This window comes from Physella acuta, unplaced genomic scaffold, assembly GCF_028476545.2.
Source record: "Physella acuta isolate Inbredline_101_S28 unplaced genomic scaffold, ASM2847654v3 ptg000457l, whole genome shotgun sequence".
Taxonomy (NCBI): Eukaryota; Metazoa; Mollusca; class Gastropoda; family Physidae; genus Physella; species Physella acuta.
In genome coordinates, this window is record NW_026731976.1 from 985,256 (window position 1) to 991,597 (window position 6,342).

Genomic DNA, 6,342 nt, shown 5'->3' on the forward strand with positions numbered 1-6,342 from the left:
ATTTATTTCTACAGTTACCACACCCACAACTACCAATATCACATCTCCCACAACAATAAACACAACCGCAGCAATAAACACAACCGCAGCAATAAACACAACCACAACAATAAACACAACCGCAGCAATAAACACAACCGCAGCAATAAACACAACCGCAGCAATAAACACAACCGCAGCAATAAACACAACCACAACAATAAACACAACCACAACAATAAACACAACCACAACAATAAACACAACCACAACAATAAACACAACCACAACAATAAACACAACCACAACAATAAACACTACCAGGGCAATAAATACAACAAGCACACAAAATACAACCTCAACAATTAGACCTACCACTACAAGCCCTGTAAGGAATGAGACCTTTGAGGAGCCACCAACAGCATTGTTTTGGGCCACTGTGGCCGCATGTACAACTGGGGCCATTGCTGCCTGCTTGTTTGGCATATTGATCGTAACCAAAAGGAAAATACATCTCTCTCAAGTCAAAGGTAACATCCTTTTGTGGGGGTCAGAAAATACATCTCTCTCAAGTCAAAGGTAACATCCTTTTGTGGGGGTCAAAAAATAAATCTCTCTCAAGTCAAAGGTAACATCCTTTTGTGGGGGTCAAAAAATAAATTTCTCTCAAGTCAAAGGTAACATCCTTTTGTGGGGTCAGAAAATAAATCTCTCTCAAGTCAAAGGTAACATCCTTTTGTGGGGGTCAGAAAATAAATCTCTCTCAAGTCAAAGGTAACATCCTTTTGTGGGGGTCAGAAAATAAATCTCTCTCAAGTCAAAGGTAACATCCTTTTGTGGGGTCAGAAAATCAATCTCTCTCAAGTCAAAGGTAACATCCTTTTGTGGGAGGGGGGGGGGGGTCAGAAAATACATCTCAAGTCAAAATTAACATCCTTTTGTGGGGGGGGGGGGGTGTTAGAAAATACATCTCTCTCAAGTCAAAGGTAACATACTTTTGTGGGGGGTCAGAAAATACATCTCTCTCAAGTAACAGGTAACATCTTTTTGGGTCAAGAGACAAAGGCTAATTGCTTATGTGGGGTGGTCAGAAAATGTAGGTTGATTGTTTATGTCAAAAGGTGAAGGTTGATTGTTTATGTCAAGAGGTGAAGGTTGATTGTTTATGTCAAAAGGTGAAGGTTGATTGTTTATGTCAAAAGGTGAAGGTTGATTGTTTATGTCAAAAGGTGAAGGTTGATTGTTTATTTCAAAAGGTGAAGGTTGATTGTTTATGTCAAAAGGTGAAGGTTGCCAAAAGGTGAAGGTTGATTGTTTATGTCAAAAGGTGAAGGTTGATTGTTTATGTCAAAAGGTGAAGGTTGATTGTTTATGTCAAAAGGTGAAGGTTGCCAAAAGGTGAAGGTTGATTGTTTATGTCAAAAGGTGAAGGTTGATTGCTTATGCCAAAAGGTGAAGGTTGATTGTTTATGTCAAAAGGTGACGGTTGCCAAAAGGTGAAGGTTGATTGTTTATGTCAAAAGGCGAAGGTTGATTGTTTATGTCAAAAGGCGAAGGTTGATTGTTTATGTCAAAAGTTGAAGGTTGATTGTTTATGTCAAAAGGTGAAGGTTGATTGTTAATGTCAAAAGGTAAAGGTTGATTGTTTATGTCAAAAGGTGAAGGTTGATTGTTTATGTCAAAAGGTGAAGGTTGATTGTTTATGTCAAAAGGTGAAGGTTGCCAAAAGGTGAAGGTTGATTGTTTATGTCAAAAGGTGAAGGTTGATTGTTTATGCCAAAAGGTGAAGGTTGATTGTTTATGTCAAAAGGTGACGGTTGCCAAAAGGTGAAGGTTGATTGTTTATGTCAAAAGGCGAAGGTTGATTGTTTATGTCAAAAGGCGAAGGTTGATTGTTTATGTCAAAAGTTGAAGGTTGATTGTTTATATCAAAAGGTGAAGGTTGATTGTTAATGTCAAAAGGTAAAGGTTGATTGTTTATGTCAAAAGGTGAAGGTTGATTGTTTATGTCAAAAGGTGAAGGTTGATTGTTTATGCCAAAAGGTGAAGGTTGATTGTTTATGTCAAAAGGTGAAGGTTGCCAAAAGGTGAAGGTTGATTGTTTATGCCAAAAGGTGAAGGTTGATGATTTATGTCTGTTTGCAGGAGATGGACAAGAAGGCGAGGCTTCCTTATCATACTACACTGGTAAGTCAGATGTTCTCTTGATGTCCTCTCGCCAGCTTCATATGGGTCGGCAAGATAGGTTTAAATGGGGTTGGTCAGGTGGGACTGGACCAGATAGGTTCAGGTGGGACTGGACCAGGTAGGTTCAGGTGGGACTGGACCAGATAGGTTCAGGTGGGGGACTGGACCAGATAGGTTCAGGTGCGACTGGACCAGATAGGTTCAGGTGGGACTGGACCAGATAGGTTGAGGTGGGACTGGACCAGATAGGTTCAGGTGGGACTGGACCAGGTAGGTTCAGGTGGGACTGGACCAGGTAGGTTCAGGTGGGACTGGACCAGGTAGGTTCAGGTGGGACTGGACCAGGTGGGACTGGACCAGATAGGTTCAGGTGGGGGACTGGACCAGATAGGTTCAGGTGGGACTGGACCAGATAGGTTCAGGTGGGACTGGACCAGGTAGGTTCAGGTGGGACTGGACCAGGTAGGTTCAGGTGGGACTGTACCAGGTAGGTTCAGGTGGGACTGGACCAGATAGGTTCAGGTGGGACTGGACCAGGTGGGACTGGACCAGATAGGTTCAGGTGGGACTGGACCAGATAGGTTCAGGTGGGGGACTGGACCAGATAGGTTCAGGTGGGGGACTGGACCAGATAGGTTCAGGTGGGACTGGACCAGATAGGTTCAGGTGGGACTGGACCAGGTAGGTTCAGGTGGGACTGGACCAGATAGGTTCAGGTGGGACTGGACCAGGTAGGTTCAGGTGGGACTGGACCAGATAGGTTCAGGTGGGACTGGACCAGGTAGGTTCAGGTGGGACTGGACCAGATAGGTTCAGGTGGGACTGGACCAGATAGGTTCAGGTGGGACTGGACCAGGTGGGACTGGACCAGATAGGTTCAGGTGGGACTGGACGATATAGGCTGAGGTGGGACTGGACCAGATAGGTTCAGGTGGGACTGGACGATATAGGCTGAGGTGGGACTGGGTCAGATTTGCCTACCGCCCTGTAAAAGCAGCTTTGTTTTGCTGTTTTACAAAAAAAATCTGTGCCTCATTCTGCAATTCTGCTCTTGTCTAAGTTGTTCCGCTTTCATCAAAAATATAAATCATGAGTCATTCAGTTTAGTTGTTGACAAAAAATATTTCCCTTTCCTATTCAATGCTGCCATCATAAAAAAGAAAAGAGTTCTTTATTACACATATCTGCTACTTTCTGTAGGTCATAACTGATGACCTATTGTAGTAATAATACACAGGCTGTGATACTCACATTGTACTGATTTCTTCTTGATGAAAGATCTGCTAGATTGACCTACAGGAACTGATACATACATTGTTAATTGTAACAAAATAAATTGACCTCTAGGGTAATAAGTTGACCTATTGACCTACAGGGTATACGTACAGCTATTCCTACTCCAGCTACTACGCAACAACACAGGACACTGACAACCAAACTCACGCTGTCACTGATGGAGAGACTTTCATCTTCTGAACCAGCTCCTTTTGTTCAGGGTTTTACCAGCGGTTTGACTTGACTTTAATGTATTGACCTAACCTCTGTGACCTACACCTGACCTTGATGTCCATCACTTGACATGGATGTATATAACTTGACCTGGATGTATATAACTTGACCTGGATGTATACATGACCTGGATGTAGATAACTTGACCTGGATGTATATAACTTGACTTGGGTGTATACATGACCTGGATGTAGATAACTTGACCTGGATGTATATAACTTGACTTGGGTGTATACATGACCTGGATGTAGATAACTTGACCTGGATGTATATAACTTGACTTGGGTGTATACATGACCTGGATGTATATAACTTGACCTGGATGTATATAAGGAACTGGATGTATATAACTTGACCTGAATGTATATACGACCTGGATGTATATAACTTGACCTGGATGTATATACGACCTGGATGTACATACGACCTGGATGTATATATGACCTGAATGTATATAACTTGACCTGGATGTATATAACTTGACCTGGGTGTATATACGACCTGGATGTACATACGACCTGGATGTATATAAGGACCTGGATGTATATAACTTGACCTGGATGTATATAACGAACTGGATGTATATAACGAACTGGATGTATATAACGAACTGGATGTATATAACTTGACCTGGATGTATATAACGAACTGGATGTATATAACTTGACCTGGATGTCCATCACTTGACCATGATATCCATCACTTGACCTGGATGTATATCCAACCTGAGTGTATATAACTTGACCTGGATGTATATAAGGACCTGGATGCATAAAATTTGACCTAGATGTCCATCACTTGTCATAGATGTCCAGCACTTGACTAGTGCATCATGGACATGTGTGAGCCTTAAAGTGTTATTTTATGAGGATAACCTAGGTGACTTTTAAAGCCCAGAACATGTCACGTGACAACACCCTGCCCATGTTCTATGGATTGGACATGAAGAAACCTTTGACTCTAATTGTTGGTATGCTTGTTTTTATGGATGGTTAACTGTACTCCTCAGTATATGTTGAAAATATTTTAATACTTTCAATTATTTATATGACATGTTTAATAAACAGGAATGTAACTAACAATAGCCATTGTTGCTTTTTGTGCATTATAACATTTTATGTAACATTTAATTTTAATCAATGACAACGTTATGTAAAAAAGAAAACGGTTTGAGTTTTGCGTAGAGATTCTGCTGAGGTTTTATGAATAAAACTAGCCGTCCTGGTCAGGATCTGCACTGGTTTTTGTGAAAAATGTATCTGTAGGACTGGCTTTTTTTTATGCTTTTCTTAAGGATCTTATACCCGGCGCTGCTCAGAATACCGACATTTGAGAATATATATAATATAATATAACCCTAAACCTATCTCTAGCCGCAACCCACCACAAGACAAACCGTAACCCTCAGCACAAACCTAGACATAAACTATGATAAAACCTCTCCCACAAACCGTAACCCTCAGCACAAACCTAGACATAAACTATGATAAAACCTCTCCCACAAACCGTAACCCTCAGCACAAACCTAGACATAAACTATGATAAAACCTCTCCCACAAACCCTGACCCTCAGCACAAACCTAGACATAAACTATGATAAACCCTCTCCCACAAACCCTAACCCTCAGCACAAACCTAGACATAAACTATGATAAACCCTCTCCCACAAACCCTGACCCTCAGCACAAACCTAGACATAAACTATGATAAACCCTCTCCCACAAACCCTGACCCTCACCACAAACCTAGACATAAACTATGATAAACCCTCTCCCACAAACCCTAGCCCTCACCACAAACCTAGACATAAACTAGTGGTATGATAAAACCTCTCCCACAAACCCTAGCCCTCACCACAAACCTAGACATAAACTAGTGGTATGATAAACCCTCAGCACAAACCCTAACCCTCAGCACAAACCTAGACATAAACTATGATAAACCCTCTCCCACAAACCCTAACCCTCAGCACAAACCTAGACATAAACTATGATAAACCCTCTCCCACAAACCCTAACCCTCAGCACAAACCTAGACATAAACTAGTGGTATGATAAACCCTCTCCCAGCACCCAATTGTCCCCTGCCGGGTACAGGACACACCCTATTCGGTTAAGTGAACGATTTTAGTACTAGTAGCCCATCGTATCCAAAGTGCCCACAAGGGGGGGGGGGGGCCGGGTCCAGTGTTTTTCCCCAGACTTTTTTCTCCCCGGGTGGGGGGGGGGAGAGGGGGGTTTGAGGACGCTGTTAAAAGTATGTTTTCTATATTAATTCCATTTCGTTCGGGGAAAGGGGGTGGTTTTGTCCCTCCCCCCCCCCGGAAGTTATGCCTGGAAGAAACTGCCGATGCCGATGTCACTCAGTGATCAATAACTGGGGCGCCAGCGGATGTGCCCGGTGAAGTTTTACTCTAGCCGTTACCACTAAAATCTAGATGTACCCCCATTAACGGATACCAAATGCTAAGATAGCCGCTTGGGAACCCGGGACGACGCTTCTAATTACTTCATCTATTAGACTTTCTTCTGGGGGCGGACACTGTTAAAAGTATATATTTTCTATATAAATTTCAAAAAGATGCCTGGAAGAAACTGTCCACTCCCCCAAAGTTTCATGGCAACCGGATCAAAGTGTAGTAAAGCTTAAACTTGAAAAAAAAAAAAC

At 42.3% G+C, this 6,342-nt stretch overlaps 1 long non-coding RNA gene across 1 annotated transcript; it reads left to right on the forward strand.

The window, feature by feature from the left end:
• The first annotated feature begins 205 nt into the window (after positions 1 to 205).
• On the forward strand, positions 206 to 3,779 carry LOC131943461 (uncharacterized). Its single transcript, XR_009386892.1, has 3 exons — positions 206 to 509; positions 2,125 to 2,166; positions 3,542 to 3,779. It is a non-coding gene; the product is annotated as an uncharacterized LOC131943461 (long non-coding RNA).
• Positions 3,780 to 6,342: the final 2,563 nt, after the last annotated feature.